Source organism: Melozone crissalis, unplaced genomic scaffold (genome assembly GCF_028551555.1).
Source record: "Melozone crissalis strain CALT ecotype California unplaced genomic scaffold, PUWL_Pcris_2 ptg000013l_1, whole genome shotgun sequence".
NCBI classification, from domain to species: domain Eukaryota; kingdom Metazoa; phylum Chordata; class Aves; order Passeriformes; family Passerellidae; genus Melozone; species Melozone crissalis.
In genome coordinates, this window is record NW_026535791.1 from 37,341,338 (window position 1) to 37,354,625 (window position 13,288).

Sequence of the window (13,288 nt, forward strand, 5' to 3'; positions counted from 1 at the left end):
AAAAAAGCCAGAACAACTGAAGATGATTTATTAAATGATGCTTATATCACATTCCACGACACTTCTTTTACATACAAAGAGTATGTACCTAGAGTTCCAGGTACACCAAAATGACCTTTGTAGTAAAGAACAAGTACACTCTCACATTTCAAAGTCCCAACTCCCCATGTATCCCATGGGGATACTCCCCATGTATTGAAGTTGGAACACATCCAAGCATGAAGCAGCTACTTCCCTGTACCAGTAGCCAGCTTTTGCTTTCCAGTGGAAACCAAGACTGGTGAGCACCCTACACCTACCCATAACAGGCTGGTTGTTGGCATGACTGGATAACACAATAGCTTTCCAAGTTCTACAATTAAGCTGTCAGAATGGCTGATAAAATGCTGAAGCGTTATGATGGCCACTGAATGAACAGTAATCATATAAAATATAAAATACATAGAAAACACCAATGGTTATGTATTTCCTTCCCAAATACATCTGCAGAGTTTAACAGCTGGTTTACTCTGAAAGTTCACTTGTACTGTGAGCCACCTCCCCACCATTTGCTGACCTAAGATCAGTCAGCTGCAATGTGATTTATAGAAATACATGAGCCCATTGCTGACAAAAAGACACATAGCAACATCCTTAGTAAGAATCATGCTGGTTAAAACCAGAGAGCAGTGTTCTGGAATTTTCTTTTGCAGCAAAAGTCATGTCAGATGGAAAATGTGTTTAACCCTTTGTGAACGTAAGGGGACAGGCAGTACCATGTCATTGATTGAGTGGATTCAAGGAGCAGCTCATCCTCTCTTTATATCCCACATTCAGTAACATGCTCTGAGTACTGTGGATCAATTTTTCAAGGTTTAAAGGAAGGAATTCCTTCCCAGAATGATACATGGATGGAAAGGAGCTTCTCTGTGGGCAGATGGCTGGCAGCATGCCTGCTTAAGTGATTATTTTAATGTTTCTGGGATTTTTTTGAATCATTAATTACATGCTAGAACCTTGTATATCCATCTTCTCACAATTTAAATACATGAAAATTAAAATAAATGGTGGTTATATTCTTTTAGATTTGTTACATTTTTTGCTAAAATAATTATTAAAGAAACTGAAATATTCTAGATCATCTTTTCTTGCCAAATTCTTTCTTTCTATCCTTTAAGAAACTGCCAGCAAAAAAAATCTAACGCCTATATAGCCTAAACTTGAAGTCCTGAAAACAAAATTAGGACTTTTTCTTTTCATGTCTTCTTATCTTCCCTTTGAAACAAACTAATTGACATGCCCTTGCTGCAGGGCAGTTCCTAGAAGTGGCACCATAACCTCTGGTACTTTACGTACTGTACACAAAGACTTTATTTTGGAGGGAAGAAAAAAAAAGAAGGAAAATTGAGTTCATAGAATCATAAGCCAGTTCCAGTTGGAAGGACCTCAACTCTGCTCTTGTGAGCCTCCATCTAGGTTCTCCAGAGGCCCAGTTCCAGGGCCTGCAACACAAGACATTGACCTGTTGGAATTAGTCCAGAGGAGGCCACAAAGACGGGCTGGAGCACCTCTCCTGTGAAGATAGGCTCAGAGAGTTGGAGCTGCTTGGCCTGGAGAAAGCTCCAGGGAGACCTTAGAGCAGTTTTTCAGTATCTAAAGGGTGTTACAGTCCCTGGGGAGGGACTTTTCACAAGGATATATAGTGCTAAGTTTAAATTAGATATTAGAAAGAAATTCTTTACTGCGAGGGTGGTGAGGCACAGGAACAGGTTTCCCAAAGAAGCTGTGAATGTCCCATCCCTGTCAGCACTCAAGGCCAGGCTGGATAGGGCTTTGAGCAATCTTGTCTAGTGGAAGTTGTCCCTGCCCAGAGCAGTGGGGCTGGAACTATATCATCTTTAAGGTCCCTTACCACCCAAACCATTATTTGGTTCTATGATGTCAGAAGATGATGTCAGAACCATTATTTGGTTCTATGATGTCATGTCTCCAACTGTGCCTCCTGCTCAAGCATCACCAACTCTGGTGACAGCCCAGGCTATTGCAGTTTACTCAGGTTACTCCAGTCTAGACTTGAAAATCGCCAGCAAAGAAGGTTTTTTGAGCAACCTGTTTCACTACTTAATTGTCCTCACCATGAAGGGGAAAAAAAGTGATAAAAGATGAATATATCACAGAAAATAGAAAAAGGAAAAAGAAATCACCTAGTAGAATCAAGACAATTTGCAACTATAATTTAGGACTGGTATTTTGCAAAGCAAGATGTTTATCACTATTTAACCGATCCAGGAAACTTCAGTTGAAATAAAAGATGCTATGAAGGTAATGAAAGGGAGAAGAGAGAAAGGTTGAAAGGGAAAGAAAATATGATTCAATCTGTAACACCCACATTAGGCTGACTTTGCTCTTTATCCCCAAAAGATTTTGTGCTCAAAACCTACAGGAGATCCAACCATGGAAGCATTCTATTAGTAATGCAGCAAAAATTATTTTTGAATGCAACACCTCTATTTTCCTCATAAACACATCAGACATCTTATTTGTAACACCTAAGCAGGTGGGGAGGAAACCAAACTCCCCAGAAGCCAGAACCAGTTCTATCTCACCATGAGCTACTCATGCCTCATGAAGACATTCTCATCTGCAGAAGTCTTTTAGGGCAGGTCCAGCAGCCCATTACTCCCAACAACACAGTGTGATAGCATTCATCCTCTACTGTGAAGGTTTAAGACACAAAATGCATTTGACTCAAAGACAGGTTTGGATGAATGCCACACACAGAGATAGATCTACGTGGTGCTCATGGTACCAGCAGTGTCCTGGAGCTGGAAATAAGTCAAAACAGAGTAAATTATATTTCCAGGTGGTATAGTTCAATGAACTGTGATGGACCACATTTCAGATTAAAATAAAACAGATGCACCAAATAGGAAGACTAAAACACAAATGATATGCCAATTGTTACAGTTTTGAAAGTTACCAAGCTCAAATGGTAAAACAAAAAACCCACAACAAAACAACACACCAAATGAAAACAAATCCAACTGTTCCTACAAGTCTCCAAAGGTATATGTAAATACTTGAAGACAGCTGGAGACTTCTAGCATCCAGATAGACCAATTCGAAGAAATGTGATTTCTCATCCCCTTCCTGAAGTTAAGAAACTTCAGCTTTTGTGATTCAATCAGCAGAGCATAGTTCATTGTTAATATGTATCATTTCTCTGTTGATCACTCAAAGGGCAGGTGGAATGGGGCTGCTGGGAAAGGAAATGAAAACGAAAACAAGCAATGAAATGAACCAGGAAATTGATGATGCTTCAGACGAACACAAAAGACTCAAACGGCATTTAGTTAGGGTTTCCTCGGTGTAAATATTTGCCTGGATGCAACAACAGTTAACCAACCAAATCATAGCTGACTTAAAAGCCACGTTTGCACATTAAGAAACCTTGATCCTTTCTCGAAATACATCTCTGATTTTACTGAGAGTACTAAAACAAAAAGATGTCAATAACAAAAAAATATTAAGCATCTCTATTCGATGTACTGACACTGCACGTTAAACAGATTTAGCCCAGGCCTGGGTACATCGCTCCCTCCAACCACGCCAAGCCCGCAGCCCCTGAGGGAGCTCTCCGCGGCCACCCCCGTGCCCATCCCCAGGCACCCCATGAAATGAGTGCCCCCCGAAGAGGCCTGTTGGCCGCACGGCCCCGCTCTGCCTCAGTGACGGGGCTGCGGAGGGCCCCGGGCCGCGGGGGAGGCCGGCGGCGGCCGGCCCGGAGCGCCCCCTCCCACCGCGGGGAAGGAGGGCCGGGGCGGGCGATGCGGAGGGCGCCGCCGCCCCTTCCCCTGCCGCGGAGCCAGGCGGGCCTCTGGCCGCGCCCGTCGCTTCCCCGGGAGCCGCCAGCGTTCCCGGCACAGCCACGGCGGCCGCCGGCACCGAGGGGCCGTGGAGGGGGGCGGGGAGGCGCGGGGCCCGAGCGCGCTGCGGGAGCGAGCCGCGCCCGCCGCCTCCGACCTACCGCCAGCATCTCCCTTCATGGCGCGGTCGGGAGAGGCCCCCGCGGGTGTGCGGGCGTTGCGGTGCCGTGCCAGCCTCGCACGCCGCCCTCCCCGCGATGGATCGGGGCGGCGGGGCCCGCCCGGCGGCGGCCGCGTTCAGTCTCTCGGCAACGGCGGCGGGGGCGGGCGGGGAGGGAGCAGGTGCGGAGGAGACGGTGCCGACCGCGCACGGGCGCCTCGGAACAAACAGACCCCTGCCGTGCTCACGAACCCGGCTGCGAAGAGAGGTGGCTTAGCGGCCCCGCCGCCGCCTGGGGGGTGATCCCCGCGGCGGTCCCGTCTCGCAGAACACCCCCACAGCGGCTCGGAACTGTGCTCGCTGCGCCCCGAAACACACGAGGGGTGCCCGGCACGGCACGGAGCCCGCCGGGCCGTCCCTCAGGCTGAGCCCGCACTGCGCTCGGCCAGCAGCAACGCCCGCCGAGGCGCCGCTTGCTGCGGCACTTTGGTAGGGCTCCAGTTCGGGCTTCAGCCTTTTTGTTTCTTGGTTGGTTTGGGGTTTGTTTTTCATTTTATTCATTATGCTCTTCAAGTGCTAGGATAGGTGATTTATTTTGGTAAGAAACCCTGTTTGTACACCTTAGGCCTTTTTATAATGCTGGTGCACTTCTTTGCCTCGACTTCACTGGGTGGTCTAGTTAATTTTCAAATTACTGAAGGGCCGTGCTAAAGCCCAGTTTCGAGCTCCACAGTGAAAAAAACCCCATGAAAATATCTTCACTTGTTGGACTAGATGGTCTTAGGGGTCTTTCCAGCCTAAGTGATTGTATGAAAAAGATACCACAAATAAACAGATGAAGAAATACTTGGAAAATTGTTTCTGTAAATCAGGTTGACATGTTCCAATCTGCATTTTATCTTCTTGCACAAATTGAAAAAAAAAAAAGAAGTAAATTTGTGGAAAATTTATGTTTAAATGAAAATGTATGGTGGGGAATGTGAGCCTATAACTTTCTGGACATGGTAGAGATGTGGAATATGATTCAAAAGACAAAGCCCTTAGCAAAATACCCCAGAAAGCTGAAGGAAAATGTATGGCATAAATTGTATTAGGTTTCTTTAAATTATATCTATTTGATGCTGGCAACCAAAACTAATAAACCAGTTAGGGAGTTGGCCTCAGGATTACAGATGCAGTCCTGCCAGCAGTACTTACATGTATTACCAGCATTAGCAATTCCAGTGAATTTAAGCACCTAATTTTAGTGTTTGCAGTTTTTGATAGCAGTCAGCTGATGTTTCATGAGAAAAAAATTTGTAAAGCAAAACAATTTAAGAATAAATGTGCTGACAAATAATACTCTTCCTATTTTGTCTCTTCCTCCCCACTTAACGTTTCATTACTTGGAATAAGTTGCTAGGCAGCATTTTGCTGTTGGTGATAGCATCTCATAAATGAAAACTGACAGTTGCAAACAGTGAAACATTGCAGCTATAGCTAAACAAAAGAAATCAACATTTGCCAGCGGATGTGACTTTGTGTAACATTTCTCCTATGGATATACTGGCCTCTGAAAAATAACTCTCGATAGAACAATTTTCCAGTTGGAAGGGACCTCAGGAGGCCATCCGGTCTGATGGATCTGCTTAAACCAGGCTCAGAGATGAGATCACACCAGCTTGCTCAGGGCTTTATCCAGTTGGGTCTTGAAGGCCTCCCAAGACAGAGACTGCACAGCCTCCCTGGTAAGCTTGTTTCTGTACTGGACCGTCCTCATGCTGAAAGATTTTTTCCTGACGTGCACTTGGACCCTCCCTTGTCAGCAGTCTCTCCTCCTGCAATGCACCCTTGGGAATTGCCCAGCTTTGTCCTCTTGACGGCTTCCTCATCGAATCTGGCAGACTGCTCCTAGGTGCTCCCAAAGCCATCCAAGCTCCTTCAGCCTCTCCTCATGGAGCACGTGCTCCACTTCCAACCACCTTGGTGGCCTGCCACTGAATTCACGTCTTAGCATCTGTCATGTGTTGGAGAGGGGTTCAAGATATGCTGCAGTAATTTAGATACTGTTTAATGATTTCCCAAAAAGAAGGGATTAATTTCCTTACATGTGGTTTTTATTAGATAGAATATGTGTTTCCTTATGTATTTGGCACTTCTGGTGTCGTGGTAGGTAACATATTGTTACTAGCTGCCCTTACTCTGTGGAGCACGAGCTGCTAATGGAAACCCACACTTTCAGCAGAAGACTGGATTCTCTCTGACAGCCTGTCTTGAGCACAACTGGCATCAGATGATGCTAAAGCTGGAAGAAAGGTTTAGCCCTTGATACCTTGATGTAGCTGCCTGTGTGCAAAGGTGAAACAGTAGTCTTCCATTCACAGAATTGTGCAGACAGTGAAGGTCTTCTGTTTGCAAGGAAAAGCCCTTTCTTGCTTTGCTATTTAACCACCAATTTACTTTCAGATGTGGCACACATCTGAAAAGCATGAACATTTTCATACTTCAGTGGCATATAGGAGGCATGTGAGGATAAAACTTAAATATCTATTAAATAATTGATATAATTTTGCAAAACTGTTAGTCCTTTAAAGTCTGTAACAATGTCTAATATTTAGGGCTCCAAACCTTCAAGTCTGTTTTAATTCCAATTTAGGAAATTCACACTGACCTACAAAGCAAGCCATAAACACATAGATAAAGACAGAATTTGGGAGTTAATCCCACCACATTACTTTACAGTAATGTTAAATAGGTCAAAAGAAAAGATGTTTCTTAGTAAAGATTTACCTCTCATCTCTACAATCAAGACCAGATAAAGAAATTTCCCTATTCATCCTTCAAACTTCAACACATGTTTGAAATTGGACATGGCAGAATTTTCATTTAGAAGAAAAATTTGGGGATTTGTACTGCGTATTCAAGGGCAGAATTCTCAACCTTACCTATAACTTTCATTTCTCTAACATATTTTGGAAACACTACCAAAAAAAAAAAGGGAAGGGGGAAATTCAAAGCATCTATTTATTCTACATATTTCTTTACAGAATTTGGATAGCCCTTAAGCCCTGGTTTTACTTCTGAGTTTATTTGAACTTTATTTGCTTTATTGTCCTTACTTTCCCTATTTGTTAAATAGCTGAAGAGTAATGTAAACAAATTTTTAAAACATCCCAAAGAGCTGATCTTACTGAGATTGCCATTGTTGGAATTTGATTTACCACTTATGAATGAGCACAGTGCTTGATCAGATTTCAGACTGTCTATAATGACTAAAAGAATTCATTAAATATTAATTTTGAAATTATGCTTGAGCTTTTAAAAAAGGTCACAAAATATCATTTAGCAATTCAGAATTAAACTTCAGACCCAAAGTAAGATTTAATCATTTTGGCACAGGATACAATTCAAAACCTGCTAAATTCCTGCCTGTTGCTCTTCAGCCTCAGGGTGCCCAAGTCTTTAGTCCTCTAAAGGGTGGTTACCACAAATTTCTCCCAGAGTCTGAAGTGCTGCTCTGCAGATGCTGAGCAGCTCCCTGGTGTTATTGGGGCTCCACGTGAATTAGATGAGCTGAGCAGCCCAGTCTGCTTCCACCTATCCCTTCATGGCTCTGGCTAGTGGTGGTTTCACTCAGAAGCTTGTAACCATAACAGAAATGGTCACAGAGCAACATCAGGCAAGCGACAGCAGGAGAAACTCAGTTAATGCTCATGAGAGCTTTGATTGGGATGGGTTAAAAACTGTCATTCTTGAGTGTCCATGATGTGTGTCAACATCGATCAACCAGAATAAAGGACATGGAGAATGATTTTCTTAATTTCACACCTTGAAGAGGGTCTGAAGTCTGCTGCTAACTGTGTAGAATTAGTTTGCTTTCGATAGGTACAGAGCTCTCAGAAGAAGGGCAATAGAAGTGTTTTCCCACACTTCCTTTTTCTTAATTTCTGTCTCTTCTTCATGTTTGGTTTAACAGCAAGCAGTGCAAGACAGAGCATTGAAACCATACAAGATGGTTGCTGGAAAATCTGGTGTGCATGTGTTTAATTTAGGCACTCAACCTGAGTTACTATAGTTCTGCCCTGAAGAAGTCAGCAGCATCTATTTTTTAAATTTGCTGTCTTTAGGAACAGCTCTTTGGACAAAATGATGAGAATGATCCTTCATTATAACTTATTCAGGTAACTAGTTAAAAGGATCACAAACAAGATAGTCCTTCACACTATATCTGATTTTTCAAGACTCCCAGCATCAAGAAACCTTGTTCCTTTGAGAAATGAGGCACCAATTGAACATAAAGTAATAATTTATGGTGAAAAATTTTTGCTTTTTATTTTCTTTTTTGGGCTCTTCACTATTACTGTTAGCTCAGCTTATGACAGAACTTTACTTCCTTTCTGAAATAAATGCTAAATAGTTAAGAACGCAGTAGACTGGGTTTTAAAATGCAGTGTTGTTGCTGGCATTTTGGGCTTTCTTGCAAGATCATGCCGAAATATCTTCTGCTTCCTTAAAGCCTCTGTAAAAGCAGGGTATTGTTGCTGTGTAGGGGAATTCACTAGCAAACACTGAACAAACAAAAGACCTACCAGCTATTTAAAGTTTCAACTGAAGCATGAAGGAGTAAGCTAAGGTTTTACCCTAGAGTATAACAAAATAACATCTTGATTAATGTTGGCCTATGAACTGTTTGGGTAGCTTATATTCTGTACTATTCGGGCCAGCTACATTCAGACCAGCTCAGCTTTTATCTTGTTCTAACCTTAATCCTGTAACTCCAAAAACTATTTGTATTCCCAGTGTGATACCATGAGCTGTCCCAGATTCCATGTCCTGTCAGCAAAATTAACACAAGGTTTTCAGTTCTGTGCAGCTCTGGTGTAGTCTGTCTCCTGCTGCCTTCTAGGGATGGCATTGACCAGCACAGCAATGACTCTCAACAGTTGCATGCATTTCTGAACTCTTCAATTCAGACAGATTTTAGTTAACTCCATCAAGTACTTTTTGCTTCATGGCTTTTAATGTGGTTTGCATTAGATATTTACAGCCACCTAGTTTAGTGATTGTATATTTTTCACAGAAGAATCACTGGACACTTAAAATTCTCCTTGTTCCACATTTTATGGAGAAACACTAATTGCTTGATATGTGGGATTTGCAACTTGTAGTTAATTTTAGAAAATTTTGATGTAACTGAATGCCTCTACATTTGAATGCTTCAGTCTCCATTCTTACAAACCCATGCTGTTACTAAAATGGCTTCAATGGAAACCCGGGAAGAGTATTTGATTGTTTCCATTTTTTTAAACTTAAACTGTTCACTTTATGTGCATTTTGATTTGTTTTATTAAAAAGAAAATCCTTAAGAATGGCATAGAATGTGTTTTGCAAAGCTGATGGCTTTATTAAGTAACAACAAAATTAAAATGTTCACTGTAATAAAGGCCATAATAAAGGAGTTGACAGAGTCCATCTGCCTCTCCAAACTGAATCAAACCTTGTTCAATAGCACATTATGCCATCAGAGTCATAGAATTATGGAATATTTGAGGTTGGAAAGGATCTCTGGAGATGGCCTAGTCTAACCTACCTGCCCAGAGCAGGACAGCCTAAAGCATGTTGCTCAAACCCTGTCTAGATGGCTTTTGTCTGTGTCATGGGATGAACATTGCTGGGCATTCTGCTCCAGGATGAGGCCACTCTTAGTGTAAAATAGCTTTTTTCATTTTCTCCCCTTTTAAAAAAATATTATTCTTATTTGATTTATTATAAGAGCAATTCTGGCAAAATTGAAGTTAAGATATTGTTTGCCTTTAAAAAAGAAATCACTGCCTATGAATTTTCTTGTGTATCCCCAGGCTTGCAGCTTAGTTTTTACACAGTTCAGAAGACTATGAAATCACAAAAATAGCCTTCACCAGTTTGGATAGGAAATTACCCTACTGATTCCTCTACTGGTCAATAAAATTGCAGGGAAAAGATTAGAAATTATCCCTGTCTCTCCACCTAATCCTGCAAACTTTTATGAAGAACAGTAACAGGGAAACACTTAAAAAATGAGGTTCAAGTGTAAGTGTGCTTAACACTACCTATTTTTTAAATTACATGTCTTTATTTGAAGTAATTTTAAGTCTGACAAGTATTATTTAAACCTGTTGCCTGTTTTGAAGCGGCTGTTAGGTATTAGCAGGTGCGTTCCAGCTTCTCCTCATCAGCAAAATGTTGACTTTCTCTTTTCTACCTTTATTCTGCAAGAAGTGGCATTACCACTTGTAAACTATACATTTACCAAGCTCCTGCAGGACTAAAGCCTTAGTATGAAACTCCAATACATAGGAAAAATTGCATTTTACAACTGCTGTGCTTCTTGTAGGTGTATGATATCCAGTAGAGAAAAAAGTTCTTTAGGGTTGTGTGCAGGAGTGGCTGAAAGGAAGTGAGCGGTTCTCAAGGCAGCATGTCAGGTTCCCATTTCGAAAGAGACTGACTCCTTTTAAATTGAATTTACAGCCTGTTTGGAAGCCAATTAGCTCCTGAATACATACACATCATATATACACACTTTACACATGTTTATACATGTGTAAAGTGTGTATATATGATGTGTATGTATGTATACATATATATGTATATACATATATATGTATATATGATGTGTATGTATGTATACATATATATGTATATACACACTTTACACATGTTTATACATGCATGCATAAAAATATTCTAGGCTTAAATGACTAAATAATAATCTGAGAAAAGGTCAAAATCTATTAAGGAATCACTGAGATATTGTATTAGAGACAGGTACACATGAAAGCATTTATTAAATTTAAGCTCTAGGTACACATTTCGAATATTGCATCCTTCGACTGTGTAAGTATGCCTTCTCCAAATTCAAAAAGTCCACAGCAAAAAGGTGTGTATTTCTTCAAAACATGACAGATGTAAAAAAAATAAGACAGTGATAAGTTCATCATATCATGGTGAATGTCTTCTCCCCGTATATTTGGAGTTATAGTTTGTAGTCTGCTTGAAAGTCTTCTGAATACCTGTCAGCAACAGTCTGCTGAGGGAAAAAGGAGGAAGATGAATAGATGGCAGCCTTTAAAGTTGTGGATTAAAAATAAATTTAGTGCTAAAAGGGAATTAGTATTGTTTAAAATGCAAAGCTTTCTCTTTATTCTTCTCTGAATTGAGACTTCAGGCAGTACAATTTTTGACAATCACATTGTTCTTAAAAGTGCTGTTTTCTGTTATCTAAAGGGTCTTAATTTATGAATTTTTTTTACTGCAGCATTATAAATACATTTCTAAAACTATCACACAGATAGAACACATAATGCTGCATTAAGCATGGACTTCAAAGTTCAAGGACTGTCAGAAATAAATATTTATTGATTTGCCTGCCAATATTACTTCCCTTTTCACTAGATCCATCAAAGTAAGTCAAACACATGGGGTTAGCAGGACTGTAAACATTAACAGGACTGAAGCCAACAGATCACTCAATACAGGATTTTTATGATTTGTGTTGCTTGAGAAAACATTTTAACACACTTGCAATATGAAATACACTATAAAGGGCAGCAAAACTGGTAAAAAATAGATTTGGTTTGCAACAGCTGTATGTGGCGCTTTTAGATTTTTTTACATCCTAATTCTCCTTGCTTGTATCTTAGGGTAAAGTTATGTGTCATAAAGAAGGTAGTACACCAGGGGTAGGCAGTTGCACTTCACAACTTCAAGATAACTTACTAAAATATGACAAAAGTCTTGTGTTTTAATAGTCCATTGGAATAACTTTTTCCTTTAACCTGTATATCTTCAGGGACTAATAATATATGCTAACAAATATGCTAGAGCCGATTTTGTCTCATCTCTTCTTTTGAATTTCAATAAAGTTTAATCCTCCAGTCAAGTGGGCACTTGACTGAAAACAGGCCCCAAACTAGATTTTAAAGGTTCTTTTGTCATATATAAGGCCAGCAGAACAAAGTCAAATGGTTGATGCATTTTTTTTTTTTTTTGCAGAAATATCACTAGCAGAACTAGTTATGTTAGCAGGAATGCTGTGAATTGCAGCCTTGAGTTCACTATGTAAAATGTAAGACACCCACTTAAACTCATAGGAACAGCAGGCTCTGAGTCAGAATTTTAACTAAATCTTAAGATGTTTTCTGGAACAGTGTAAACTGTGGTATTTTAGGTACTTAATATGAAATTAAAACAAGAGGTTTTAATTTTGAGGAAGATACTGAGGGCTTTAATCTCCAATACAGGCTTCAAAACCAGTGAAACCTTCTTTCAGCCGCCTGCTTTAAAAATGCGTGTGTGTGTGTGTGTGTGTGTGTGTGTGTGTGGTGTGTGTGTGTGTGTGTGTAGACCAGGACACCTATAACTTACCTTCTTTTGTGGTCAGTTTGTTTCTCTAAGAGCTTTCCATCCCAGGGAAGCGTCAGGCAAACAGCAATTTCCCAGGACAGCCAGAGGGATCTAAAACTTTTCTGCAGCATGAAGTGGTGCACGTGGCCATATCTGCCAAAGCTGATTCATTTGGAGAGACTATCCTTCCTTTTAGCTTAGTTTTAAAGCAATTCAAAAATCTCCCACTGCTGAGATGAAGTATTGGGCTGTGTTTTAATAAGGCATTAGGAAACGGCAAACTAATAATACTTTTAATGTGCAGTCAGTCATGCTGGTGCGGGTTGGCAGCCTGCAGTGTCGCACGGCGCTGTGACGCGAGCAGGTGACCTCAGGCTAAGGAGGGATGGACGGACGGACGGACGGACGGACGGACGGACGGACCGGGGGAGGCAGGCGCCAGGGAGGTGCTGCAGCAGCCAGGCAGGGATGCTGCAGCTGGGGAGCGCTGCTCCTGGCTCCCGCTCGGTACAAGTTTCACAGATTATCCCAAGCAGCCGTCTGTCAAAGGACGGGGGATAACACATACCTCAAATACTTACGGTGCCTCTACTTTGAGAAGGAGACAGTTCGTTCACATCTGTGAACGGGCCACTTTTAAAACATCAAAATAAACCATCTGGCTGCGCAACTGTTTCTAATTACTTCCCTGCCTAGACTGTAAACTTCGGGGTTTGGCACCGGCCTCCTTCCCAGAGTGCTGCCCAAATCCCGCTCCCAGGCAGCTAATCAGAGCCGCTGCAGCACGGCGGGAGCAGCGCTGGAGCCGGGCTTGTCCAGCGCGCAGCTCTCCGCGTGCCTGCCGCCTCTGTCCGCCCGTCCGTCCGCCCGTCCGCCCGTCCGTCCGCCCGCGCCAGGTGCGCTGAGCGCAGCTCGCAGC

General features: G+C 41.9%; 1 protein-coding gene across 1 annotated transcript in view; it reads right to left on the reverse strand.

Moving 5' to 3' along the window:
- The window catches only part of NALCN (sodium leak channel, non-selective), a 223,498-nt gene extending 219,383 nt beyond the window's left edge, over positions 1 to 4,115 (reverse strand). Inside the window, exon 1 of the mRNA XM_054271392.1 lies at positions 4,007 to 4,115. The gene's annotated coding sequence lies outside the window, so the exon portion shown is untranslated. The remainder of the gene's footprint in view (positions 1 to 4,006) is intronic.
- Positions 4,116 to 13,288: the final 9,173 nt, after the last annotated feature.